Source organism: Cydia fagiglandana, chromosome Z (genome assembly GCF_963556715.1).
Source record: "Cydia fagiglandana chromosome Z, ilCydFagi1.1, whole genome shotgun sequence".
In the NCBI taxonomy this organism is placed as follows: Eukaryota; Metazoa; Arthropoda; class Insecta; order Lepidoptera; family Tortricidae; genus Cydia; species Cydia fagiglandana.
Genome location: NC_085959.1, coordinates 14,108,402 through 14,121,040, shown reverse-complemented (window position 1 = coordinate 14,121,040; position 12,639 = coordinate 14,108,402). Strand labels below are relative to the sequence as shown.

General features: G+C 37.6%; 1 protein-coding gene across 1 annotated transcript in view; it reads right to left on the bottom strand.

Moving 5' to 3' along the window:
- The window catches only part of LOC134678670 (SCY1-like protein 2), a 132,696-nt gene extending 122,872 nt beyond the window's left edge, over positions 1-9,824 (bottom strand). The window contains exon 1 of the mRNA XM_063537316.1: positions 9,502-9,824. The gene's annotated coding sequence lies outside the window, so the exon portion shown is untranslated. The remainder of the gene's footprint in view (positions 1-9,501) is intronic.
- Between the last annotated feature and the right edge of the window lie 2,815 nt (positions 9,825-12,639).

Here is a 12,639-nt window from a genome sequence, read left to right as displayed (position 1 = left end):
CAAGAGACGACAAGTACTAGATCCATTCTAGATACATTATAGTTTCGATATCAACTAGTTCTCTTTTGCAGCGCAATTCGGGCAACCAATGTCACTTTTACGTTAGATAGAGTAAGATATCTATTAGATGTGAACTGCTAAGTCATATCCTGTGGAAATCGTTTAAGAGTATCTCCAGAATCGCGCGAATGTCAAATTTGACAGGTTAGATCTTAAACATATCGTTATCGTATCTTGGTGATGTCTAAAAGATCTATTTCAAGAGTCTATTTCAAAATCCGAATCGGGCCCATACAGAAAATAATTGGTTTACTAGAAAACACAATTCCCCTAATGAGGGCGCCACTGGACGATCGATCCAGTCTTACCAAATAATGTGTTTAGGTATTTGAAAGGCAAAGTACGAGTAGGTTTTCTGTTGCATTAATTTTGTACCTACTCAAGGGAGCTACGCGCCCACTTGTTGCGTGTTTTAGGTCAAATTAACCACAATCTACGAGAATAAGTAATTAATTATTTAACCCATTTGCCAATTCAAATAATAGGTAATTTACCTATTAGAATAAATATGTATATGCCTAATGTCTACCATATCGAATCCTCAAATTCACTTTACTGAAAAATTATTACCTATATTCAAAATTGAAAACCACGACAAAGTTAGTAAGTAATATCATTGTAGAAATCAAATAATTTAGAGGGCACGCGGAATATCTCATAGTACAAGAGCTAACAGCAATAATGTGACGGTTTATAATGATTAAAGTAATTACTAATACTGGCCGTGTATGCAAATTACTTTCAATTTTCCAATAATTTGTAGGTAATTATAAGTAAAGTAAATGGTTTACTACGTTCACATTATGTTTATTACATTTTGTATATTATTGTTTGACATAATGTGGTAAATAAGTGGATAAAAATAATATACAAAACTATTAAACTATTATACTTACTATAAATGCGGTATCGTCTTGGGTCGTCCCATTCGTTTTTCGTCAAGTTCTTTAATTAGTCCTATTCAGCTTTCGTCACTCATTCTACATTGAAAGCCACCGACGATTGTGACGAATGTAGAATGAGTGACGAAAGCAGAATAGGACTAATTTAAGAAATTGACGAAAAACGAATGGGACGGCCCAAGACGATACCATAAACTAAGAATACGAAAGTAGAATGACGTTCAAGCTCAAGATATTTTCCTTCAACGAAAGCAACTGGTAAATAATCTTACATAAGTTCCCAAAATACCTATTTGACCCGCGACCTCCGGATTGAAAGTTGCACGTTCTTACCGCCAGGTTAATAAAATAATAAACCATAAACAATGAAATAAAATGTAGCTAGAGATTACAACAGTCGGCCTTATTAAGTTATTAGCTACTAATATAAAATGACGTGGAACTATTCACTTACAGGACCCCTATTCGACAAGCGACGTTTGACGTATCGTGTTGATCTCCCGTTGATGTGGGAAAAATCATAAGTTCTCGAATACGTACAATGTCAAAATTTGACATTAACAATCCACAGTTAGGGTGACAAGCAAACCAAACCGAACCACCCTTAGTTTAGAGTAGAGTTTTGGTTGTGCCAAATGATATTATCCACCGTTGATGGAATCAACACTCAGTATGCAAAAAAATCAACTGTTGATTTGACGTGGATGCGAAATCTGACAGTTGTACATGTCGAATTTGGCCCCAGCTCTTCCTCTAATGCTTCGGAAAATGCAATAACCGCGTGCTTTTGAAACCTTGTTATATTGAAGCAATTCTAGTTTCTCAATAAATCTCTATCACTACACATTATGAAACAAAGTCCCCCGCCGCGTCTGTTTGTTTGTGTGTTTGTATGTTCGCGTTAACTCAAACACTACCTACTAAACGGATTTTAATGTTGGTTTTAGGTTTTTAGAGTGATTCTTGAGGAAGGTTTATCTTTACTACTATGTATTACTACTTATAAGTAGTAGGTAATATTCAAAACATATAGCCGATCGGTATTTTTTTATGACATAGGAGGCAAATGAGTAGATGAACGCCTCAAGCTATTACCGCCGCCCATGGATACCTGCAACGCCAGAGGGGTTTTAAGTGCGCTGCCGGAGTCAAGATGGGCATAAGGTCTTCCCTTGAAGGTTTAAAGGTCGTATCGGTCCGGAAATACCGCAGGGAACCGTACGGCTACCACCAGTTTTGACATCGTATCTGTACGCTCGCGTCTACGTAAATTACTTTCTATACATCTCGCTTGCACTAATATGCAAGTACGAGCGAGATGCATAGAAAGTAAGTTACTTAGACGCGAGCGTATCTGTCAATGTCAAAACTGGTGGTAGAGTCAGACCGTAAAAAGTCTGCAGCCATTTTGATAGCCCACGCAGTGCAAGTGTCATTTTAAACGTCAAACTTCCATGAAATTATGACGTATAGGATTTGGAATTAGTTGATAGTACAGTTTTTCTTGGTATAACTTTAGATTCTAAACTCCAGTGGGGTCCCCATATTGCTACTCTTTCGAATAGACTGAGCTCTGCAGCTTTTGCAGTGAGCAAAATCCGTCAGTTAACTGATGTGAAAACAGCTCGATTAGTATATTTTAGTTACTTCCATAGCATTATGGCATATGGTATTTTACTGTGGGGCGGTGCTTCAGAGATAAATACCATTTTTGTTCTGCAGAAGAGGGCTATTCGAGCAATATACAAAATGAACCATAGAGACTCACTTAGAGATAAATTTAAGGAAATTGACATAATGACAGTGCACTGTCAATACATTTATGAGAATATTCTGTATGTACATAAAAATATTGTAAATTTTAGGAAAAATTGTGAAATCCATAATATTAATACTAGAAATAAACATAAGTTCGCAGTGCCCTTCACTCGGCTCCATAAAATTAAAAAAATCATTCATGGGTAATTGTGTAAGATTTTATAATAAACTTCCAAACCATATTACTGAATTATCTATTAATAAATTTAAGAATTATGTAAAGCGTAAACTTATTTCCAAAGCTTATTATACCACACAGGACTACATGAATGATAATACAACGTGGGATTAATTGTTATTCGAAATGATTATTTATTTATTAGGTATATTTGATTATTGATGAGGAAATGGATATTCCGATGTAATATTATCTACTTGTTTGTTACTTATGCTTTTTTTTGACATTTAGATTTTATTCTAGAAATTCTAGACTAGTATTTTTTTATACAATTTTTTTTTAAATGTTTGACGATCCTTTTGTGAAATTCTTAGTGTTAAATTTGACATGTATAATAATCCAATTTTATTATGGAATAATATTAACCTCAATAAATTGCTCTGATAATTAGATTAAGATTAATTACGATTCATAAGAGCTTGTTGCTAAGCCTACATGAATAAAGTATATTTTGATTTTGATTTTATAAATAACACTTACACTGCGTGGGCTATCAAATCCGCTGCAGACTTTTCTTGGTGCGACTATAGTGGTGGTGTAGTGGTGGTCATTTCATAATTTAGATTTGCCATGCAGGAAGTTTCTTGAGAAACGCACAGTTGAGTTAAGGATAGATATGAGCGCCGCACCGGCGCGCCGCCGCCGCCGACAAAATTTACGCGCCGCCGCCGCCGACGCTGCGCTATCGGCGTGGCATCGGCGTGACCTTGTTAGTTGTTAGGTACTACTACTTTCAGAATCAGATAATATAATTTTTTATCTAGTTTAGATCTTTAACGGCGCCACTCCGAATAGTTTATAGACATTCAAAATGTATTTTAGGTCTATATAATTCAAAAATATCAATGGTAAATTCAAACTTTTCTGTCTAGTAACCGCGCTACTAGTCTTAGGGCAACAAAATTGCCAATTTTGCCACCTGGTTAACTCATCCATCATTTACTGCGAATTTGACCATTGCTATCATGGTTGAATGTCTTTAAAAGGTGTAAAAAGGGGGTTGATTTCAGCGTTTTTATGTCCGAAGGTCTGGCCGTTGGCTACGCACGGAAGGGCGTCGGAAACGGAATCGGCTCTCATTTGAACTTGGCCATTGTTCAAATTTCAAGCTTTGCTCTCTTGCAGCTCAATCTATGGCCTCGCATCGCTCGCATAGAAGTAAGCCGCTACCTGACCCTCGCAAGTTTTCCGCCCCGTTTGGTGCTCTTTTAAAATACTTGGTCATTCGTTTTTGTCCGATCTTAGCTCCACTGCAACACGGCCTTTCAGGCACGACTCCGCCTGCAGGAAAACTCCAGGTTTTTAATACTATGGCCTCAGTCTTTATCGGTCTTCGGACTTGCTTACACTGGACCACTAGTTCAATTCCAAGCTCTGCTCTCTTGCAGCTTGACCTTCGGCCTCGCACAGAAGCGCGCCACAATTGGCGCTCCAGGCATTCGGCCTGTATGCTTACCTGCAGCTCAGCCTCTGGCCTCGCATGGGAAGACGTCGGAATCAGGTCTTCGGTGTTAGGTAGAGCTCGACCTTGGGCCTCACTTTTTGACATCAATCGGTTTTGTTGGGTCGATATTGGTTATTGACGGAGCTTGATTATCCTCACTTCGGCTCTTTGGACTATCGACAAGACGTTTCCCTGATACAGTCAATCTGCTACTTTTTACTTAGCACAAAAGATAAGGACCTCGCAAAGATCTTCCGGCCAGGGTCTCGCCAAGATTAAGATACCGCGATACCGCGCGATACCGTTTGTACTGTATAAACCATTTTCGTACCTTTATTCAATAAATTATCCTTGAAATTGAAAAATGCACTTATTTTATAACTTCCTTACAGCAAAAACATGTATTTACGGTAAAATTTTGGTTTGGATTCCTTTTTCATTAATCAGAGGTGTTTCAAGGCCACGCCGCCGATTCGCCGTCGCCGCCGACCGATTTTGACCGGCGCGCCGCCGCCGGCTAAATGCCTATCGGCGCTCATATCTAGTTAAGGATAAGGACTGCCAACCATCTAAGATGCTGAAGATAGAAATTTTGTCGCGTAGAGCGCTGGCTGAAAGAGGCGGCAGGGATTACTCCGAACAATTCCTCAGAACACTCCCCGTAATTCAGGCCTTAGTATCTCATCATCATCATCATCATCTCAGCCATAAGACGTCCACTGCTGAACATAGGCCTCCCCCTTATGGGGGGTGAATGCCATAATCGCCACGCTTGGCAGGCGGGTTGGCGATCGCAGTCGAGTACACCGAATTTGAGGGACGCTGCTGCCCGTCCACCGGTGGTTTTGGACGTAGTTAGTATCTGCTCATATTTAATTTATGTAAGCGGTTAAGGGTTGTTAATCATAAATAAACATATTTAATATCCATAAACCAACCTACTACACATTTTCAATTAGTAAAGCTGAATTTTCGATAGACTTAATTAATTGAAGCGGATTAAAAAGGATGAATAAATAAAAACTACACTATGTTGAAACAAGGATTATCTTTGACTGTAATTAAAAAATGGTATTGGTTTTATTTTAACCTTATTTTTTTATTTAGAATCGGTATCATCTTGTGTCGTCCCATTCGTTTTTTGCCAAGTTCTTAAATTATACCTATTCTGCTTTCGTCACCCATTCTACATTCGTCACTATCGTCGGTGGTCTTTTGGTCAAATTTGTTGTTTGCCTTTATCTTATTCGGGCTCATTCCGGTATTCGTCATTATCTTCTTAGGCCATGTTCGATCTTAGTCTATATCGTTTTCAGTCTCATTCATTAATCGTCAATTTTTTTTCGCCACGTTCGTTGTCGGTCCCATTCGGTTATTGACAAGTTCTTAATTTGCCTTATTCTGTATTATAAGGACTGTATCGTTTATTATAAATACAACTTTACTTAGCCGTTTTTTCTGGTATTATATTTTTATTAAAAAATTACACATATAGTTTAATTAGTGCTTTAATAATAAGTAACATTTCGTCCTGGGAGATCACGTAAAGCATATGGTTTGGACAATATTTACCCAATCCTCCCGAGTAACTACAACGATTTTGGACAAATACTACAAGAAAATTTACGGTTTGCGAACAAGACGAGATATTACACAAAAAAAATCGTGCTATGTAAACAGCAATTACATATGATTCGTAAAGCGAAACATCTGGGCATAGTCTAATCATTTCTTTTAGTTGGAAAAAAAGTTTTGGATCTGTGCTTGGTGGCCTTTTAGAGAATATGGCATGTTACTTACGACAACCCCGACTTTGGTATACAATATAACCATCATGGAGCGTTTCTATCGACCTGTTCTAGCCATGGTTCAACGCCATGAATGTCCGTTAGGCTTTGGATTTCGGTAGATTCTTTTAGCTGTTTCCCTCATTTCGCTGGCGTCAGAAATTGACGGGAATCCAAAATGTTGCATAAAAAGTCGTTTTCATGTAAAGATAAAAATTCACCACATTTATTCTGTGGATGTTCAATTGAGCAATCATGAAAAGGACACTTGGATGGCATATTTTGGCAGCATATTAACCTTTTGTTTCTTTAAATCGTACCAAGGAATCGGTGAAATAGTCTCAAATTAAGCTCGATAGGCTTGTCCAAATTACAATTGCTAGACGATATTAAAATCATCATAAAGTCCCTAAAATAAAATAAATGTAAAACCTTCTTATATCAGATATGGCTTAAAAATACCCCCAGAGTATACCTTAAGAACATAGTAATACAAAATAATACACACGTCAACAGTTAGACCAGGTTTTATTTGTATTTATAATAAACGATACAGTCCTTATCATATTCTCCATTCGTCACATTCGCTGGTAGTCTTTGTCATATTTGGCCATATTTGTTGATAGTCTTTATAATTTTTCTTATTTTTATTTAAAAATTACACATGTGTTTAATTAGTGCTTTAATAAGGTACACATTTCCTCCTGTTTTACTGAAGACATTTTGACTTTGGTTGACAAACTTACCAAGAAGGTTGACAGCAGTTACCAAAGCTTTTATCAGTCTGAAACTATCTAAGTAGCCATACTGCCGTGTTCTGGTCTATGACCAGGCACGGCACGATGGAGTAAGTCCCGTGTCTCCGTTTTGGACTAATCTCCTCTACATGTCTATTGTTTAGGGTACTTTCAATTAATATTTTAAGTAAAAAGATAATTGTTTATGGAAACAACAAAAAAACAAGACGAAGAGTGAATGGGACGAATACCGAACGGGACTAATATGAACGGGACAAATAATGTGTCCAAATTTCAAAAGAGCCTACATAAATAAGAAAAATTAGAATTAGAATAATGAATGAGACAAAAAAAAAAGGAATTGACTAACATCGAACATGTCCAAAGAAGATAATGACGATTACCAAAAAGATCACCGATGAACTTGACGAATGTAGAATGCGTGACGAAAGCAGAATAGGACTAATTTAAGAACTTGACAAAAAACGAATGGGATGACCCAAGACGATACCTTAGATTCATGGCATTTGGTAAATGGAGTATGTAGTTTCAAATAATATTAATGCCAGTAGTCAGATTGCAGTCAGATTATATAGTTGATGTAATATTAAGTATTTGCTACATGAAGAGTGAAAGCTCTGCAAACACTGAGTATAAGTATACCGGGTGTGGCCTGTAACACGAGCAAATAATTAAAACATAGATTGTACTCCTCAAACGGTGACACATTTATTCAACAACTTTTAAAAATTATGAAGTATTTAGACTCCCTATTTTTCATACAAAATAAATATTATCTTCAATGGACGCCATCGCCACGCCACGCCATATCATTGTGATTGACGTTGCATGTCACGCCTTAAACTTAACAGAATTCGTAATACATTGCGTCTTAGAATAAACTTTAAAGTATATTAAAAATCACACCACAAGTTATTTTTAAAAGTCGCTGAACTAATGTTGGTCAGTATGAGAAGTACAGCCTACAGTTTAATTTTTTGCTCATATTACAGGCCACACCCGGTATAACTTATAAGAAACATGATCAGATGATTAGGAAAATTAATGATCTGATCATGTTCGCGCGAAATCGCATTTTCATACAAACGTAGTTCTCATTTTCCTCTCTGGATATTAATTAACATTATTAAAATTATTTTGACACAGTTTGTTGTAAGGTGGGGTAAGACTAACATAGTTTATTTTGCTTATGAATCAAAATTCATTAGAAAGGTAAAATCGATGAAATATTATACTTATACTGTATGCCTCTCGCATCGAATGATGGCTGAGCTTAATTAAACAATAATTGGAGCAATATGTTTTTACCGTATTTTTAGAACTTAAATATTATATTCCTAAACAAATGAACGTGCCAAACTTCCTAAAGATGACCAATAAACATTCTACGTGTGATTAGCTACACCAAATAAAAATTATCTGTTATAGGGACTGCCATTATTGAATGATGGTCCCTGTTTTTATTTATTGCATTTCACAGGTAATTTTTATTTATTGCATTGGCAAGAGGTAACTTATTTTGTGATCAAATATTTGCCTATTTAGCAAGGGAATGGTCTTATTTAATACAATAATAAATTTTAAAGGCAATTGAAAAACGTTTTAAAAACATGCCCCATGCTGATATAAATAGCAAATCTTGAAGTAAATTTTATAGAGGTAATAGAGAGTAAATTATAAAACCTACCTAAATATTCTACAAATAATTCATTAAAGTTAGGGTACGCATTTTTTAGAGCGCGTCTCTATAATAACTGGACATGCATACACCTACATAAGATACCTACATGCGTGAATTTAGTAATACGAGTACTTACGAATATAAACTAATGCATGATGAGTATGTCAAGAATGTTTTTACAGTGTAAACTCATAATAGGCATTCGTATTGATTTTATTGACGTAGGTACCTAATGAATATTCTTCATCCAAAATGTATATTTATCTAATTTGTTCTCAATTGTATGAAATTTCAAATTGAATTCGCAGTGCAATTTTGTTTTATCAAAGTCTAACATGTAATAATTAGACCTCGATACCTCAGTGTTATTTTCTTAATACCTACTTGTTACAGAAATAATTATATTATAATTTATAGTATACTAAATAATCAGAGAATCACTTAAAAATAAGATAACCTTGGTACTCATAAACTTGCAGTCATTCCATGTCCTTCAAAGTGCTGACATAAAAATGCCTGCATGCAATCTGGGCACTCGACCCACTAACAAAAGGGGGTTTATAAATTAATCACAGTTATTTGTGAGGCCCCTCAGTAAGAGGCTCCGTAGCCTCCCGGCTATTAGCGCTGGCATAAAAACGTGTCGAACCGTGGACAAACGGCGGACGAGATAAAATGGCGGTTGTAGGCCAGCCCGGGATCACGCTGCCTAAACGTAAAGTAAAAGTGAGCGTATCTCGCTCGATACCGCCCTACCTGTTGCGACGCCACCGCGCCCGCCTCACGCCGAGCTCAAACTTTTACGCTCTTCGTCTGCGCCCTCGCGGCGTGCCGACGGAATACGCGCCACATATATAAACTCCGACCACTCACCTGAACTGCCAGCCTGGGACGCGTCTCCTGGGCCACCCGATAATTTTTTAACAACTTTTGAAAAAGTTGAAAACAGTTTGAGGCTTGTTCTGTTACTGTTAGGTGAAACTACATTGCGGTTCGTCCGCACGGTCGCGAGCGAACTGTCGGGGCTAGGAGCGTGCGCCCACGAAGCGACCCAGAGAAACAGTGAGGGTACTCGATGCTGCCTCACTCAGACCTTTCCCCCCGCCACCCACCCCGATTTCGTCCTCCACCATCACCTTGCCTAAAATCACCCCATCATAGCTTATTATAAACATACTGAGCGAACACTTACATTACAAATTTATTTACTTACCTATCTTTCGTAAAATAAACAAAAATATCGAATCTATTTAAAATGATTGACACTCAGTATCTTTTAATTTAACGAATGGCTATTAAGATAACGCCTTATAATCATTATTTAACATGTATTGTGATAGCTATTTACATTTTAGGTCAGCGTTTCAAGGTCGAGTCGTCCTTCATTTAGATTTGATAATGATCTCGCCCGGGCGAAAGTAAGTTTGGACTTTAAAAAGTTAGGTCTGTTGTTCTAAAACTAAATTTATTGCGTCAAGCAAACACTTATTAAAGTACTTATAATATTACTGTATATCTGATCGTCGGAGGTGGTAATAACATAAAAAAACATTAAGGTAGGTAAGTGGCAGATACTTTTGGTGCATTGTTTGATTTAGGTCTCTTCGAACGCAACCGTACTTTTTTTTATTAGAGGACGGGCTAATTAATTGAATTGCCTGTAGTTATGCAATTTTCAAAAGTTTTGCGCAAAGGTTTTACGAAATAAGCGGTTCTGTATTGTGCATAAATTGCATAATAAATTCGCAAATACTTAGTTAAATCAAAGACTTTAGATACATAAAAATATTGAATTTTTGAATGCATTTAAGTACCTATATTTTAATCTTTAATTTTAAGAACCCTTGTTATGTAGGTATGTTTACTTGTTTCTTCTGTTGTAATACTACAGTTTATGCAGAATTTTAGCTTTTCCAGAAGATGTTTTATGGATAGACCCCTCGTCTAAGGAGAATAATCTCCTATAGACCAAGAAATAACATCTTGTAAACATAATTTTAATTGTTTTATTCCATAGGACATCAATCCGTCTTACCATTTATTCATGAAATAATATTTATCATCATCATTATCTTGCCCTGGTACCATTCATTGGGGTAGGTATGCTATTCTTACAAGTCACACAAAAAATATAAGAATAAGAATCCCCCTCTTAAAAGTAGGTAGGAACATGGTTTTAAAATAATATATTATATATTGAGCAGACCCCGCCACCATTGCATATTCTTTCAGTAAATTTTAGTTGAAAAAGTATTTTTAGGTTTTTCTTACTCGTCATCATCTTCCTCGCGTTGTTCCGGCATTTTGCCACGGCTCATGGGAGCCTGGGGTCCGCTTGGCAACGAATCTTGAGAATTGGCGTAGGCACTAGTTTTTACGAAAGCGATTGTCATCTGACCTTCCAACCCAGAGTGAAAATCAGACCTTATTGGGATTAGTCCGGTTTCCTCGCGTTGCTTTCCTTCACCGAAAAGCGACGTTAATTTCGTACATAAGTTCCGAAAAACTGCCGTTCCGAAAAATTGGTACGAGCCGGAGTTTGAACCTGCGGCCTCCAGACTGAATGAACGCTCTTACCGCTAGGCCACCAGCTTCCTTTAAGTCTTTTTTTTTCTTATTGGTGGCATATTACCGGAGTGTTAGGGGTTGTGCACAAATCACGCGAGCTGTTTTCGGCTACTTTTTTCTTAGTTTCGTTCACTGTAGAAAAATACACGTGAGGTTTCCTTATACCTCCCTCCCCCAACGTGATCTAAAGTGATTTTTTCGTGACCCCCCTCCCCCTATAGCACCTCGCGTGATTTTTGCACAAGCCCGATAACGATGGAAGATAATCTAAACTTTTTTGAGCACTATCTTTTCAGCAATATCTTTGTATTTTGTTTTACGATTCCCAATATTGGTCCCAATATTGTAATACTGCTCATCTCTTCAAAAATCCTTTCCATCGTACCCCAACGCACCTTAACTATTTACGTTAAATGTAGCGGTCTAAATACATAATACATACTCATATGTTCACTCCAAGAACCCGCCCTTCGTCGTCAAAAGATTATCGTAACCGCCGTGTGGGGAAGCACTTACGCGGAACTCAACACGATACTTAAGTACTGGGCGAATATGTTCATCTTAGTATGGACGGAAAATATAATGCGCTGCAGAAAACTTGATGACATGATGGCTTTATTGTAGTCCTTAATTCAATTCGGTCTGCGAAGAGCGGGAGATGTAGTGATAACGTGCTTAGTCGTTTCATCGGAGAACAGCCGTAAGAGTCGTTAGGTGGTAATTTTGTCCGGATAATAGCCTCGCAGCCTTCGTGGCTGCCGGCTTGTATACCGGAAATTGCTGCTGACAGAAAACGGAGTCTTGAGTACTGCGTTATTACAATTTTCTACTCATACGTCATTACCGGGCCCGCATACAAGTTTAAGCCTTACTTAAGTTAAAATATTTCATCACAAGGAGAATATAATTATGTACAACAATACTCGTAGATGACATAAATTTCATAGAAGTTTGATGTTTAAAATAAGACTGGCACTGCGTGGGCTATCAAAATCGCTGCAGACTTTTCTTGGTGTAACTTCTATGTCCTTTATTCTTTCTTGTGGCAACCCTAATAATTGCTCGGTGTAATGCTGAGCCGAACGGACGTTTCTCCCTACTGTCGATAGTTAGGGCCCGGCGCCAACTATCGGTATGGCACTGCAAGGGACCCTTCGGCATATTGGCATAGCATGGCATGGCGTCCATGGGCATAGATAGCTTGCATGAACTGTAGGGGGGTAAAGAGTTCTTATCGCTTATCTGCTAGAAATATATATGTCAAGCTTAAGTTTCTAATTTACGCCTCAAGGTGGCAGAAACTACAACGCGGAAAGTACTTAGCGTGTGTGACCGGAGATGGCAGATCCTACAATTCGCAGGGTCCCTAAAGGCTATAGCATGTCAGAATCAGAATTTATTTGTCTGGCCCGTCTATGATACCAAGGTGGGTATGCCTGAGAA